The following is a 14591-nucleotide window of genomic DNA, read 5'->3' on the forward strand; positions in this document are numbered from 1 at the left end:
ACTGTAAGCTATAAAAGAAGCTATCACTTGGATATACGTGAGCATTTTTATTGGAAAACCTGTATTGAACACCTGGAAAAACACGACAAAGGTGTGATATTGTGTTGTTTCATCCGCCCCATTGTATTGTACTCGTATGTAACATAGCGGATGCTAGCGTCCGTTTTTCCCGCGCACTCCGTAGTAGCGGATTTCCACTTTCCTGTTCATTTCTTGCCTTATGATTTTCTTATTAAAATCTTATCATTTATCACACTAATATTATAAAGGCGAAAGTTTGTGTGTAAGTATGTTTGTTCCTCTTTTACGCTGCGGCTACTGAAGCGATTTGGCTGAAATTTGGAATGGAAATAGATTATACTCTGGATTAACACATGGGCTACTTTTCATCCCGGAAAAATCCATAGTTCCCGCGGGATTTGTGAAAAACTGAATTCCACGCGGACGAAGTCGCGGGCGTCCGCTAGTTATCTATAATTTACATGTTTTGTACTTTATTTAAGTTAATCTTTTTATTCGGTTGAACAATTATGATGCTATAGACAATTTTTGACAATTATTTATATATATATATAATAGAGTCTAGTAATAGCGATATCCTAGTGGATAATATGGCTTCGATTCGGAGGGCGTAGGTTCGAATCCGATTTGACGGATGCACCTCCAAATTTTCAGTTATGTGCATTTTTAACAGACTTTCAAAAAAGAGGAGGTTCTACGTTCGGCTGTATGTATGTTTTTTTTTTTTAAGAAATTAAATATCACGTGTCACAAACGGCGAAGGAAGAACATCATGAAGTAACTTGCATATTTGAGGATTTTCTAAGTTATCTACGTGTATGATGTCTGCCAAAGCGGCCAGCGAGGTGGACTATTAGTCTAATCCCTCTCATATTGAGAGGAGACCCGTGTTCAACAGTGAGTCAATAGATCGGGTAGAAGCTTAGAATGTGAAGTACACACTCGTATTTTGTTTAAAGACCCCGATACTGTGGGGACTTTTCCCCGTCGACCTTAACAAGTGTCTACGAGTATATTTTAATAAATAGGAATGCAAAGCTCAAAAGAGTCGAGAATTTAAAATTTGAAAGAGGGCCAATTAAGTGGTATATTCGTGTATGGAGGCGGTTTCAAACAAGCATCTCATCTCTTTGATAATTACGCCTTTGAATTGGACTTGTAAAGTTATATTACGAGAGGCCAGACGTTTTATTAAGAGGAATTTATTGAATTTAGCAAAGTTTATTTACCAATTAAGGGCCCGCATGATCTCTTGAGTACAGGGTCAATTATTTTGATTTATAAAGCCAATAAAATCAAACATCTATCAGTTTATTTTTACTTATTATCAGGCATTAGTATAATAATTCATTGCATTTTTACATTTAACTGTAAGATTTAAAACCAATATTTAACTAGCAGTACAAGCCAAATTGATGTATATTAACAATGTACCTACTCATTCACACAAACGTGTGTTACACATAAATATATAGGTATGTATTTACATTGTACAAGTATGTACATTTATGTATACCTAACTAGAAGACGACCGCGACTCCGTTCGCGTCTAATTCTATTCTTTACCAACGACATTTTGTACTATAGACATGTTAAAATCAACGCAAACAGTGAGCCGAATTTAGCTACTCCATTTAGCGCTCATATGCACAATGTTATGTTTAATTCCATTATATATTTATGTAAGAATTAAGTTGTTTTATTAAATTTATTAATTGAAATATGTAGTATTTACACTAACTAAAAAAACATTATCAACTATTACTAAAATGAAATATTTACATATTTAATAACTGTTTTAAAGTTTCTAAACACACAACATTGTATATGTATATTAGTTTAAATAGCAGTACTTTTATTTGTTTAAATAATTTTCGTTGTTTACTATGCGATTTAATGAAATGTGGGCAATTAGCTTTTGCTCGCTCCAGTTTTGACGCGCTAGAGACATATCTCTATTACAAAATCTTTGTTTTTCTTACAAATACTTCGAATATTTATGGGATAAAATGTAGCTATGTACTGATATGCTAATAATTTATCTCTATACCAAATATCATCCAAATCGGTTCAGCGGTTCAGCCGTGAAAGGTACGCAGACAGATACGCAGACAAACTTTCGAATTTATAATATTATAAAGTATGTATGGATGATTATAAGCAGTGGCGTGCATAGGGTTTTTAACTATGGTATGCACTATGAGAACAAATTGTACAAAATGGGAAATTCTTTCTCCAATGTAAGGTTCGTAATGAGTCCTGAGGGTAGGCAGGGCATTCTTGCATCTATGGTTTGCACGCTATTGATTATGTGTTACATTTTACGACTCCATTGTATTCACCAACATTGTGAAAAGATGAAAACTCTTTGAAGTATTTCTAATTCCGAGTACGAACACTAACGAAGAGAAATGCTAAACAAAAAGTTGTGATATCCGTTCGGTAAATAGGTGATTATATCGCGAAGTGATGTAAATGCCATTACGAGCTCGTGCTGTATCACGTCGCGGCGGTGAGAAATGTAAAGATATCATTATAGTAGGGGAGCCCGGGATGCTAAATTTGCAGTTACTCGAGCGTCATTGAGACCGATTACATTTTTTTAGATTAAATTATAGGAAGAATAAATCGTTATTTACTTTTTCCGCTTTTAGCGGTGGAAAAAAAAACTACAGACTTTAAAAACAATTTTTATTACTTTGGCTTACTGAAATTGTAAGAAAATTGTAGCGATTAATTAGGAGATTATTTCCTTAAAAATAAGTAAAAAATTAATCGCACTCGTACCTCGAGCATTCCATTCCATTACGTTACGCTCAAATCGTCAGATTTTCGAAATGTGCAGTTTTTAGCTATCAACTCACCTACCTCATCTTAATCTGACGTGCTGGTTGAGTATTTATGAAGTTAGTTTTTTTTTGGTTGCCCTAAACGTACCCACCAATATTAAGGGCTCATACTCGGTGGAGGTACTCGACAAAGTGTAAGGTATAGTCCCTTATGTTTATCTGCCGCGCTCGAGTAACTGCAAAAATCCCCTCTTCGGCTCCTCTACCATTAGATGAAGCGAGATAATGTTCTAGCTCGTGAGTTAGCAACTTAGCGGTAACGGGTAGTATTCATCACTGACAACCCACTCACTGTTGAGCACGAGTCTCTCAGTGCTTGTTGGTTTGCTCGTGATTGTCTTCGTTTCGGTGGTGAAATCCTGTAGTAAAGGATACTATTGAATTCTCTAACCAGCAACAGTCCACAGAGTACCAATCCTGTGGGAACATTTCAGACCATAATATTTAAGGTTTCGTTGTTTAATATTTATCAAATATAAATGATAATTATGTAACATTTGTTAAACTTTAATCTATACTTAATATTATGAAGCTGAAGAGTTTGTTTGTTTGATTGAACGCGCTAATCTCAGGAAGTACTGGTCCGATTTGAAAAATTCTTTCATTGTTAGATAGCCCATTTATCGAGGAAGGCTATAGGGTATATAATATCTCCATATTCCTACGGGAACGGGAGCCACGCAGGTAAAACCGCGCGGCGTCAGCTAGTAAACAATAAATGAGACTAGCCATACACTTAATAATCAAAGTTCTTTCAAATATAGAATTAAGAAAACGAATCAATGAAAAATAACGTTATATGCGCCAAAAAAACAAAAAAGTTCTAAAATGAAGCTTTTGGAAATCACTTAAAAATCCACCTAAGCAAACTACTAGGAAAGTAATTTAAACTTCAAGAAAATTTCAAACGAATACGAAAGCAAAAAAAATTGCCTATACCAGGAAATATCAATTTAAACGCCAAGAACATTTGATACGGAACATCTTTAATCTAGCATAGTTCAAGAGTGTTGAAAGGTCAAGTGTTTAATAAAGTTCTTAAAATATCCAGTGAACGCATTCAAATGAGGTCGAAGCGAGAGCACACGCTAACGGATACCATTTCATTTTCTGCGAACATCTGGCTCGATGCCTTGATGCGTGTAAAATTGATAAAAATTAGTATAGACCACTAGCAGTCCCGTATTGTGTGAGTACCGTACAACTTTATAACTATACGCAACTGTAAACATACGGATAACAGCTCCATTAATTGATATTAATTTAATCTTACTTAACTTGTACGGATTGAAATTTAAAAGTAGGCATTAGATGCGTGTGTCGGAAATGGGCTGACATCAGAAGCGGGTTTAAAATGCACAACACGAAAAACCCTCGAATGGCAGAGAATAACCTTGAGTGAAATCCCGGACTTGTGACCGAAGGATGTAGGGTTAAAGACGTCTTTTAAAACCAGTTAACACTCCCCTTCGCCACTCAAAGCACTCTCCCAGCCTATCCCAAAATAATCCATGAATCCAACAAAAGTGTGGACAGATCGAACGTCACGACAAGAATGAGCTAGTCGCCTAATCCATATCGTCAGCACTCGGTCTCCCAATACTCCCCACCTAACTCACCGAACACTTCGTACTATCCCGGCTCGTGACGACATGAGGCGACCGAACTAATGACGATATAATATCTCGAGACGACAAGACCAATCTAATGACGATCTCTATCTATCGAGACGAGAAAATGGTAAATATCGACCAATGGCGGCGGACTCGAAAATAAACCTCTCTTTTGTTGCGTTAAGTCGAAAGAAAGACAGAGTTTTATTTTCACCGCTATTGGTCGACAATTTGTCTTTTCTCTTCACTAGATAATAATTCTTCGTTTGACGCATGCTAGGCGCACAAGTACAATAACGCCATTTTTTTAATTTAGTCACTTACATTTTAGTTTGGTGCCTACCAAAAGTTGTTTTTTGGCTGTTCCGTGTTGTTTATCATTATCCTAGTTCGTTTTCTCCTGACCTCCCCTCCCTTTATTAAAGGGCACAACAAAAAATATTCAAATCGATCAAACCGATCTTGAGTTTTAGCCATCTCAGCTCAGATCTCAGTCAGCTCATATACGTATAGGAGATTACTTTTACACATACGTGCATACACCCGTTACATTAAATTGAATGCATGTGCAATCCCTTTGAGCGTTACCGCAGGCGTAAATTATTTATGAGTACTCTTATGAAGATACGCCAGAGTGGAGTAGACTGCACACCGAGCTAAGTATTGCGTTAGTAATTTGTTACACGTGCCGCGTGAGATGTGACGGGTGTTCTTTCTTTTAGTTAATCGTCAGCGTAACAGACAGTCACGGTTATAATTTTATGGTTTACTGTAAAAATGCGTATATTACGTATTCGCGTTTCATGCGAAGCGTGACAAGAGGAAGACTAGTTGTGTGCTCCCAGAAGATACCTTCTATCTACTTGTATAACTTTTAAATATTGGATAGAAGCAGGCGTTACTTTGCGGAAGTTCATCATGATTATATAATGATTTATTTATTTTGCCATCATCCGCGAAAAGCCGACGATCCCATGCGACGTCACCCAGGTCCACTTTGCAATTGCACGTTGTAGAGTCAACATCTCCTGAGGATGCTCCGGTTTCGGGGTGAAGCGTACGTAGGGAGTGTTTTGTTGGACCTGGGTGACGTTGTCGCATGGGTTCGTTGGCTTTTCGCGGATGATAGCAAAATAAATAAATCATTATATTATATAATGATTTATTTAGCAAAATAAATAAATCATTAATTATATAATGATTTATTTATTTTGTATAGATATTCACTGTCGAGCACAAGTCTCTTCTCAAAATGAGAGGGTTTAGACTAATAGTCCATCACGCTGGCCTAATGCGGATTAGCAGACTTTTGGTGTAGAGAATTAAGAAAATTCTTAGGTAATGCAGCTCCTGTAGCCAAGTGGCACGTCGATTTTCTTTCTACGATCGCAAACGCTTCGAAAACTAGAAAAATGTATGGGAATAACAGATCTTGATCACGTGACCTGTAGAAAGAGAATCGACGTGCCACTTAGGCAGATTTCCTCACGATGTTTTTCCTATACCATTTGATACTCGTAAGGTTTATTTATTTTAAATGCTCATAACTGGAAAAATTGAGATTCCTGCCCTGGGGTCCAGATCGAATTCAAACCTATTGCCTGCGAATCGAAGGCAGCCGTCATATCCACTGGGTTATCACTTGGTAACGTTTATTTAGGGCTAGTGAGTCTGAGTCTCTAAAGGTACGGTTAACTGTATACTCGTAATTTTAGGAGAACGTGTTGTTAAACCACTATAACATGTAGAATCCATAAAAAACAGGAATATTTGAATGTTCGTACTTTTATGTTTTTGTTTACACTTTTGTTACAATCGCTTTCGGTAGAGATTTTAATGGCTTCTAAATAAAATAGCTGTTAAACAGACAAATGTTATGTTACAGAATAAGCCTCAAGGGAACTTTTGACCATTGGTCTAGATCGACATCAATAGTATAACCGTTTTAAATGCATTCTTTTATTACAACCACTCTCATGTGTAATTTCTTTTGTTATATCTGATGATGTAACATTTGTATCACTATATTATTTGGTTACAGCAACTAAACAACTAACAATATTAAGTTTAAGCCAGCTACACACGATCAACTTTACCGTCAATACAGCAACGCTTAGAGATGTGAAAGTGAAAAAACTTCACGGTAAACTTGATTGTGTGAGTCTGGCATTATATGAACGAAGTGGCAACGTATGGGAAGTAACCATTTTGTATCATTTGTCGGAGGTGTTTGTGTATTGTATGCTAATTTAATACGAGTTTATGGTCATAATGGGCGTGGGAGATACGACTGCTACGTCGTCATATTGTTGTTATGAGCAACTACAAATACACAGATCATTATTGCAGTTGTTTATTTCTTTAATTATGCTTTATTAGCTCTAAACATCTGGGCCTGTGGCCATGAGGCGCGGCGATTCTCTTTCTACGATTGTTAACTCTTCGAAAACTAGAAAGATGTATGGGAATGACATTTGCTATCGACAGGTCACGTGATCAAGATCTGTCATTTCCATACATTTTTCTAGTTTTCGATGCGTTACCGATCGTAGAAAGAGAATCGACGTGCCACTTGGCTAGGGGGGCAGGACCTGTATCCATGTGGCGCGGCGATTCTCTTTCTACAAATGCTAACGCTTCGTAAATTAAAAAATGTGGGAATGACATTTGATCACGTGATCTAGGTGTCGATCGAATCTGTAATTCCCTTACATTTTGTTATTTTTCGATGCGTTAGCGTTTCTAGCAAGAGACGTGCCACACGGCTAAAGGCCCTGTTCGTCCGAATTTAATTGTGTGCAAGGATCGAGACAGTACCTACTACTACCTATATCATTAATAACACTTTTAGATTTAAAGACTAATTAATGGACTAATTAATGGACATAAGCGAACATTTCCAAAGATAACTTTGTGTGGGATATAGAATGAATTATAAAAATTCCAACGGAGTTGAAGAAGAATACGGTTGTCTATGCTAATATTATAAAGAGGAAAGATTTAATTGTTTGTTTGTTTGCTTGCTTTGAATAGGCTCTAAAACTACTGGACTAATTTGAAAATTCTGCGCTGTTGAGCTGCTACACTATCCCCGGCTATATATTTTATCCCTAGCGGACGCCGCGCGGTTTCACCGCCGTGGTTCCCGTTACCGTAAGAATGTGGAGATAATATATAACCTACAACCTTCCTCGATAAATGGGCTATTTAAAACTTAAAGAATTTTTCAAATCGGACCAATAGTTCCTGAGATTAGCGCGTTCAACCAAACATACAAACTCTTCAGCTTTATAATATTAGTATAGATTCCTATGGAAACAGGAACCACGCGGCGTCTGCTAGTAATTAGTAAAGCTAATATTAGTTACATTCAAATTAGAAACGACCTTCATCCATCTGTTTACTCGTTTCTAATTCGGATCTTCTGCTATTATAGATAACGTATATAACCAGATCGTTACATAGGGATGAAGGTTCACACAATTAGGTAATAATTCAAATAAACGTTATTACGAGATCACTATCTCCGGCAATTTGCTCTTAGGTTATTGTTATGACATTTGGTTCTCATATTTATGTCCGTTGAACCCAATAGCCTGTGTTAGCCAGACCTTTGGCAATTTTTCAAAGCTGAAAGTTTGTCAGCTCACGTTTCTACTCGTACCTATTGTAGGCAACTATTGAGTTGGCCCAGACCCAATGGTCCAAGTATCATCATCATCATCATTAACAGCATATGGTTGGCTCACTGTTGAGCACGAGTCTCCTCTCACAATGAGAGGGGTTAGGCTAATAGTCCACCACGCTGGCCCAATTGGCAGACTGCACACACATAGAGAGAAAATTCTCAGGTAGGTACTTATGCAAGTTTCCTCATAATGTTTTTCCTTCACCGTATGAGACACGTGATATTTAATTACTTAATATGCACATTGCTGAAAAGTTGGAGGTGCATGCCTCGGACAGAGGCAGAGGTCTAATCCACTAGGCTATCACAACGTATAAAACGTATTTTTTTCATATTTTCTACAAAATATCATGAAAAAACATGTCTTTAATCGTCAGCCACTTAGTTTAATGGCAACTGTCTACAGCCCCTGAAGTTTAATCTTCAATAGTGTTTATAGAAGGGTTGCTATGAAGCTAAGTGACTGGCGACTGGGGATAAAATAAAATTACGATTTTTTAATTGGAAGTTTGAGGGTGTGAATCCTTACATCTTTAAATACGTATAAACCACTTAATCACACAAATAATGGAATTACTTTAGAAAATCCCAATAATACCCTTATCGTAAGTAGTAAAAAAAATCAGCGAAGCTTTATTTTATACTTTGTTAAGATGAGGATGGTCTGGCTGTCACTAGCATTCGTGTATGTCGTGGTTCGGATACGAGCCGTGACTTTATGGCGGGCTTCGTGATGATATGAGTTCCGTTTTTGTAGACATTATCGTTGTATTACTTGCACGTCGTTTGTAACACATTGCACTACTACAGTTATGCTTAATGGTTCGATTATCCTATGGAAATGGACTGTTAGTTAATTTCAAGTACTATTTATCCCACGCAACGTTGTCTGTTCTGTGATTTAACTGATTTCCAAAAAGGAAGAGGTTCTATGTTCGGTTGTATGTAGGGTGATACATACAACCGAACGAGGAAAAATGCAATAAGTGTAAATAAAATATAGTTTTTATTAAAACAACCCACACCCTCCGGAATCGGAAGCAGGGGTTATATTCTGAGACTCGAACTCACCAGTGAGCCGAATATGGGCTGATAACAAACGAACGAACCAAAGCTTAACGGTCTTCGGAAAATAGAAATATGTAGTATACTTACCAGCAGCGAAGACTGAAATTTTCTAGTAGGTAATCCGTTCATGTGTTTTTTAGTCTGAATGTGTTTTTGTCTGAGTCGTCGTCATCAACCCATATTCGGCTCACTGCTGAGCTCGAGTCTCCTCTCAAAATGAGAGGGGTTAGGCCAATAGTCTACCACGCTGGCCCAATGCGGATTGGTAGACTTCACACACGCAGAGAATTAAGATAATTCTCTGGTATGCAGGTTTCCTCACGATGTTTTCCTTCACCGATTGAGACACATGATATTTAATTTCTTAAAATGCACACAACTGAAAAGTTGGAGGTGCATGCCCCGGACCGGATTCGAACCCACACCCTCCAGAATCGGAGGCAGAGGTCATATCCACTGGGCTATCACAGCTCAGCACAACAGCTTTTGTCTGAGTACCTATATTAAATTATTTACGTTCGTAAAACTCGTGCAATTTTAAAAAGTAACCCGATAGGAATCAGGTTGTTAGGAACCATAGCCCCTGATACTTACCTACTTGACATAGTTTACTTAAACGCGTAAATAAGTCTAAGTATGCTTGAACATTTGAACTTTCTAGACAGTAAAATCTCACGAGAACAGGTAATAACCAAGGCATATTAATCAGGCGTTGGCTCAATGACAACCTCTCATTTGTATCGAGTATAAAATCGCTAGGAAAAGATACAGTGGGGAATAAATAACCTACTTTCTCTGAAAGTCGACAATTCAGCCGATTTTACGATGTGTTACATTACATGAGATCGCGCTTAGAAAAGTATTTATAGACATGTTTGGGGTGGAAATGGGGGAAAAAATGACAGCGAAACTCGATAAAGTGTTGGTAAAAATGTTACCTCATGTACCAAAATATTTGTATTTGAGGCAAGTAAAGTCTAGAAGGGGTATTTATACTATTCATATTTAATTAATTTAGTGTTGCCAATTTATGAGACTGTCCTGATATCGTTATACTTAACATTATATTTATTAGCAGTAGACGTTCTCGTGTAAATCAATAAAATAATCTTCCTTCCCTCCTCTTTAATTAATTCTAATGATGAAAAGTACAGACCGCGGGAAGCGACTTTGTATAGTCAAAGAAAAAAAAGTACAACTAATACATATCCAATAGTTTAGTTTAGAAAATTGATTATTATTAAACCAAAGAACAAGCCAGATTATGGAAAGCTAACGCAGAAAACTCCGACGAAATTACGCTCTAGGGTTACGTCATTATCTTTAAAACAAGGGGCTCTGTAATATTATATCAATTTATCGTTGCTTCATCGTTGAAAGTAGGCCGTGCGCTTAGAGAATAGCACTGCAGGCCTCAGCCAATACACGATGTCATAGTTCGGCATGGGATTGAGGTCGGCGCACCACAGAAACGACGTCAATTTCATTTGATATCCGCTTTCCATTCGCGCTCCTATTCAAATGAAGCGTTTAATCGCACAGATCAAAAGTATCGATTACAAATTTATCAGAGATTCGTTTGATAATATATACGACCAAATTCCTTATAATGCTAACCCGGTAGACTTTGTACCGTCTTATTTTGGCTATGTGCTCCAGTACAAAACTCTACTTAGATTTTCAAGATTTCTTGGTGATTTTTTTTGGTGATTTTCATATATCTTCCAATACATTCCTTTATTTAAATCAATCGTGTATACGAAACCAAAAAAAAAAAAACAAATTAGTCGAGGTGTGGTTACTTTTAGCAAAACTAACGACCTCTGATTTATTTTTATTTATATGAAGGAAGATGTCTGAGACAAATCGGTTACATTTTATTAGATAATTGGGCACACGTCATATAAATTCGTTCAGTATTTTAGAATTTATTTTAGAATTATTTGTTATTTGTTTCAGTATTATTTGTATAAAACTGTTCACTGCATCGCACATTAATCAGAATCGTAACATAATCGCATCGCCACAACATCACACGCGGTACAAGCTTACGATTTGATGTGTGTTATGACCCTTAGCCGTCTTATTAGTTGTTTTAGATTATCGTGCTTATGAAACAACATCTAGAACTTCGTTCATCTTTGTTCTCGGTGTTTCAAATTTACTTTTCGAAAGATCTTTGCGCAAACTTCACAATCCAAAACTAAATAAAACTAAATCTAATTATAAGTCACAAACATGATGTGTCTTTTAATTACATAGGTAGTTTTATGAATATGAGTGTTAATTTTAAAGATACTTAGGTCTGTATACTTTTGATTAATAAAATGTTTCAAGGTACAGTACTTAATACTTACCTATGTATTATGTAAGATATATCTTTACGTCTTGCAAGAAACAATCATGGGTATTGTTTCTCAGTATGGGTATGATGTCAGTGTTATTCGCTAAATTATAGGCACAACGTGTATAGTTGACTGTATTGAGACCTTGACAGTATTGAATACAAAAACAATTTTTTTATTTGACCTCTAACATAATTGCTACCTTATGAAAGTATTTTTATTTTCGTAACATCCTTACATTACGATGTTATTAAATTTTGTGTTTCTTTTTCGTCTTGTTGTACCTACTTACATTTTAATTTTGTTTTGTATAATTTTCATCAGCTTTGATTTTTTGTAAAATTGAAATCCCTTTACATAAGTCAGCAGCGGCGAAGAGTTCATGCAAGCCGATTCCCGCCGGATTACCTTTAAAAATTTATGCATAATTGCATATTCATTTTTGTACTGTATCTAAATTCTAAATATATGAGAAACCGAAGTTTGTGTTCCGCTATATGAATTTCCTTTTCTTTGGGACGGCTTCACCTTCACCTTCATGTAAATTCCATCATTCGCCACTGTATATATCTACAGCCTTTCTTGATGAGTACTGTTTACCAACAAACAAATTAAAAATGTGGGTATAAATCACTAGTAATTTCACACCTAATAATAATTTTATTTAACATGTTCTTAAATTAATGAAATTAAATTTGATTAACTCATGGTCACTTTAAGCAGCCTAGTGAATCATTAAAATCAACGTAATTACAATTTCTTTAGGGATAAAAACAATTATAATCGCTTATCTCGTACATTTTTTGAGTACTAAATTATTAACCTTTACATAAGTTTCTAGTACCTAAACCAACCTTCGACTTAGGTTCTTGCTATTAGACGTTAGTGGTACAAATAAATGACGTTACAATTCTCCGAAAGATCAGAATATTCCAAAAAAATATTCTCCCAGCAAAGCGAAGCATTTCTCCAGACAAATTAATATAGCAAGGTGGTTTAGATAGAAATATAATATGTCATGAGGTTTGTATGGTGTATTGTGAAATATGTCTTCATTTTTATTTAACTTAATTTTTAATTACTTTTCTTTTTCTTAATTTTCAAAACTTTTTTTATTTACTTTTGTATTAGAAATATAGTTTAGTAGATATTATAATAAATTAAAATGTTGTCAAATTCTTTTGAGGCAGTCCATTAATCAGTAAAATTAAGAAGCCAATTTTTCGCCTCTTTAGGGAACGAAGCTAAATTATTTTCTCATTAGCCGAATTTAGAAAGATGAAGGTCTTAGCCGTGATTAAAAATTGCTTAGTAACTTGGTTATAAATATTGTAGATGGGAACTTAAGAGCGACTAAACAAACAAATTACTTTATACATATACAAATTCGTGCCGTGAGCCGTGATAGCCCAGTGGATATGACCTCTGCCTCTGATTCCGGAGGGTGTGGGTTCGAATCCGGTCCGGGGCATGCACCTCCAACTTTTCAGTTGTGTGCATTTTAAGAAAAAAATATCGCGTGTCTCAATCGGTGAAGGAAAACATCGTGAGGAAACCTACATACCAGAGAATTATCTTAATTCTCTGCGTGTGTGAAGTCTGCCAATCCGCATTGGGCCAGCGTGGTGGCCTTACCCCTCTCATTCTGAGAGGAGACTCGAGCTCAGCAGTGAGCCGAATATGGGTTGATGACGATATACAAATCAAGAAGGTACCTACATGTAATTTTACGATTATTTTCTTATTGCGAAATGGCAGCATTCTTTGGTATTGCGTTTCCACTGAGTTCAAACTCGTTTGTAGGTATTTTCTTACTTTTACATTTCTACTTTCGCATAATATATTCTACCATGCAAATTGTTTTTTGGGCAGATGTAACCGATTTATGCTTGATACATTTTTTACGGAAAATATTTATTAAGGAGGTTTCGACAGACATCTTCTTCATCATCAGCTGTTTTCTACCATTTTGATATAGGCTTTTAACGTCTTCCAATACTTCCTATTATGGGTTGTCGAAATTCCAAAACGGTCTTGCATGTCTTGGGCTAAATGTTTCTTTCTTAGGATTACTTAGGTACTAGGATTCGCTATACTTTGCGTGGTATCAGATCAAATGCTGTGTTTTCAGAGTCACTTGTTTGTTTTCTTGTCCTTGAGTATGACTTCTAAAAATTTCTTATACCACTGTCATTCTAGATTCGTCATACTTTGCGTGGCATCAGATCAGAGACCATGTTGTGTTTTTAGTCACTTATTTGTTTTCTTGTTCTTGAGCGTGACTTCTACCAGTTTCTTTTTTATCCCTCTTTGGGTTACACTAAGTTTTTTGAGAACACCTTTCGTGGTTACGCAAGTTTTACCTCTATAGGTCAGGACTGGCAAAATGCACCTACGGGGACTATTTTATCACAAAATATAACCACTATGCACAGGCATAGTATAGCTTTTAAACAGTGAAAGATTTTTTCAAATCGGTTTCGTAGTTTCAGAGCCTATCCAAAACATACAAACCAAATAATCAAATATTTCGTCTTTATAATATTAGTATAGATACGTGATTTTTGACGATCAGTAGTCTTCATTTTGAAGGCGAAATCTAATTTGGAGTAGGCTGCTCAACTGATTTTGCTGACTTTGGGTCTCATAGGCCTGGATTCAACAAACCATTTTGTTTTATCGTAAACACATTGGACGTAGTGCACAAGCTCAGAATATAGAAAAGTACACAAGCGTGCTAGAAATGAACCTAAAAATGAATGTGAGCTAAACTTAAACTTGGTTTATCAGGCTAAAGCTAAATACGGCACGGTCTGGACGATCCATCAGGTTGCGTGTTCAAGAGAAAGATTTTATAATACAGATTTGCATTTTACGGACGTAAATCTGTACACGAATATTACTAGTTGTTAAGTATCCAACTTTAGTGTTTATATTTTGCAAACGAACTTGGTTTGCGTGTTAAAATGCGGTAGAAATTTCGTAGTGGTTGCAAAATTTTTGTGGT

At 36.2% G+C, this 14591-nt stretch overlaps 1 protein-coding gene across 2 annotated transcripts in view; it reads right to left on the reverse strand.

The window, feature by feature from the left end:
- Window positions 1-14591, reverse strand: part of LOC112047432 (ADP-ribosylation factor-like protein 4C) — a 93811-nt gene that overhangs the window by 14824 nt on the left and 64396 nt on the right. The gene's annotated exons all lie outside the window — the stretch shown is intronic.

This window comes from Bicyclus anynana, chromosome 15 (genome assembly GCF_947172395.1).
Source record: "Bicyclus anynana chromosome 15, ilBicAnyn1.1, whole genome shotgun sequence".
In the NCBI taxonomy this organism is placed as follows: Eukaryota; Metazoa; Arthropoda; class Insecta; order Lepidoptera; family Nymphalidae; genus Bicyclus; species Bicyclus anynana.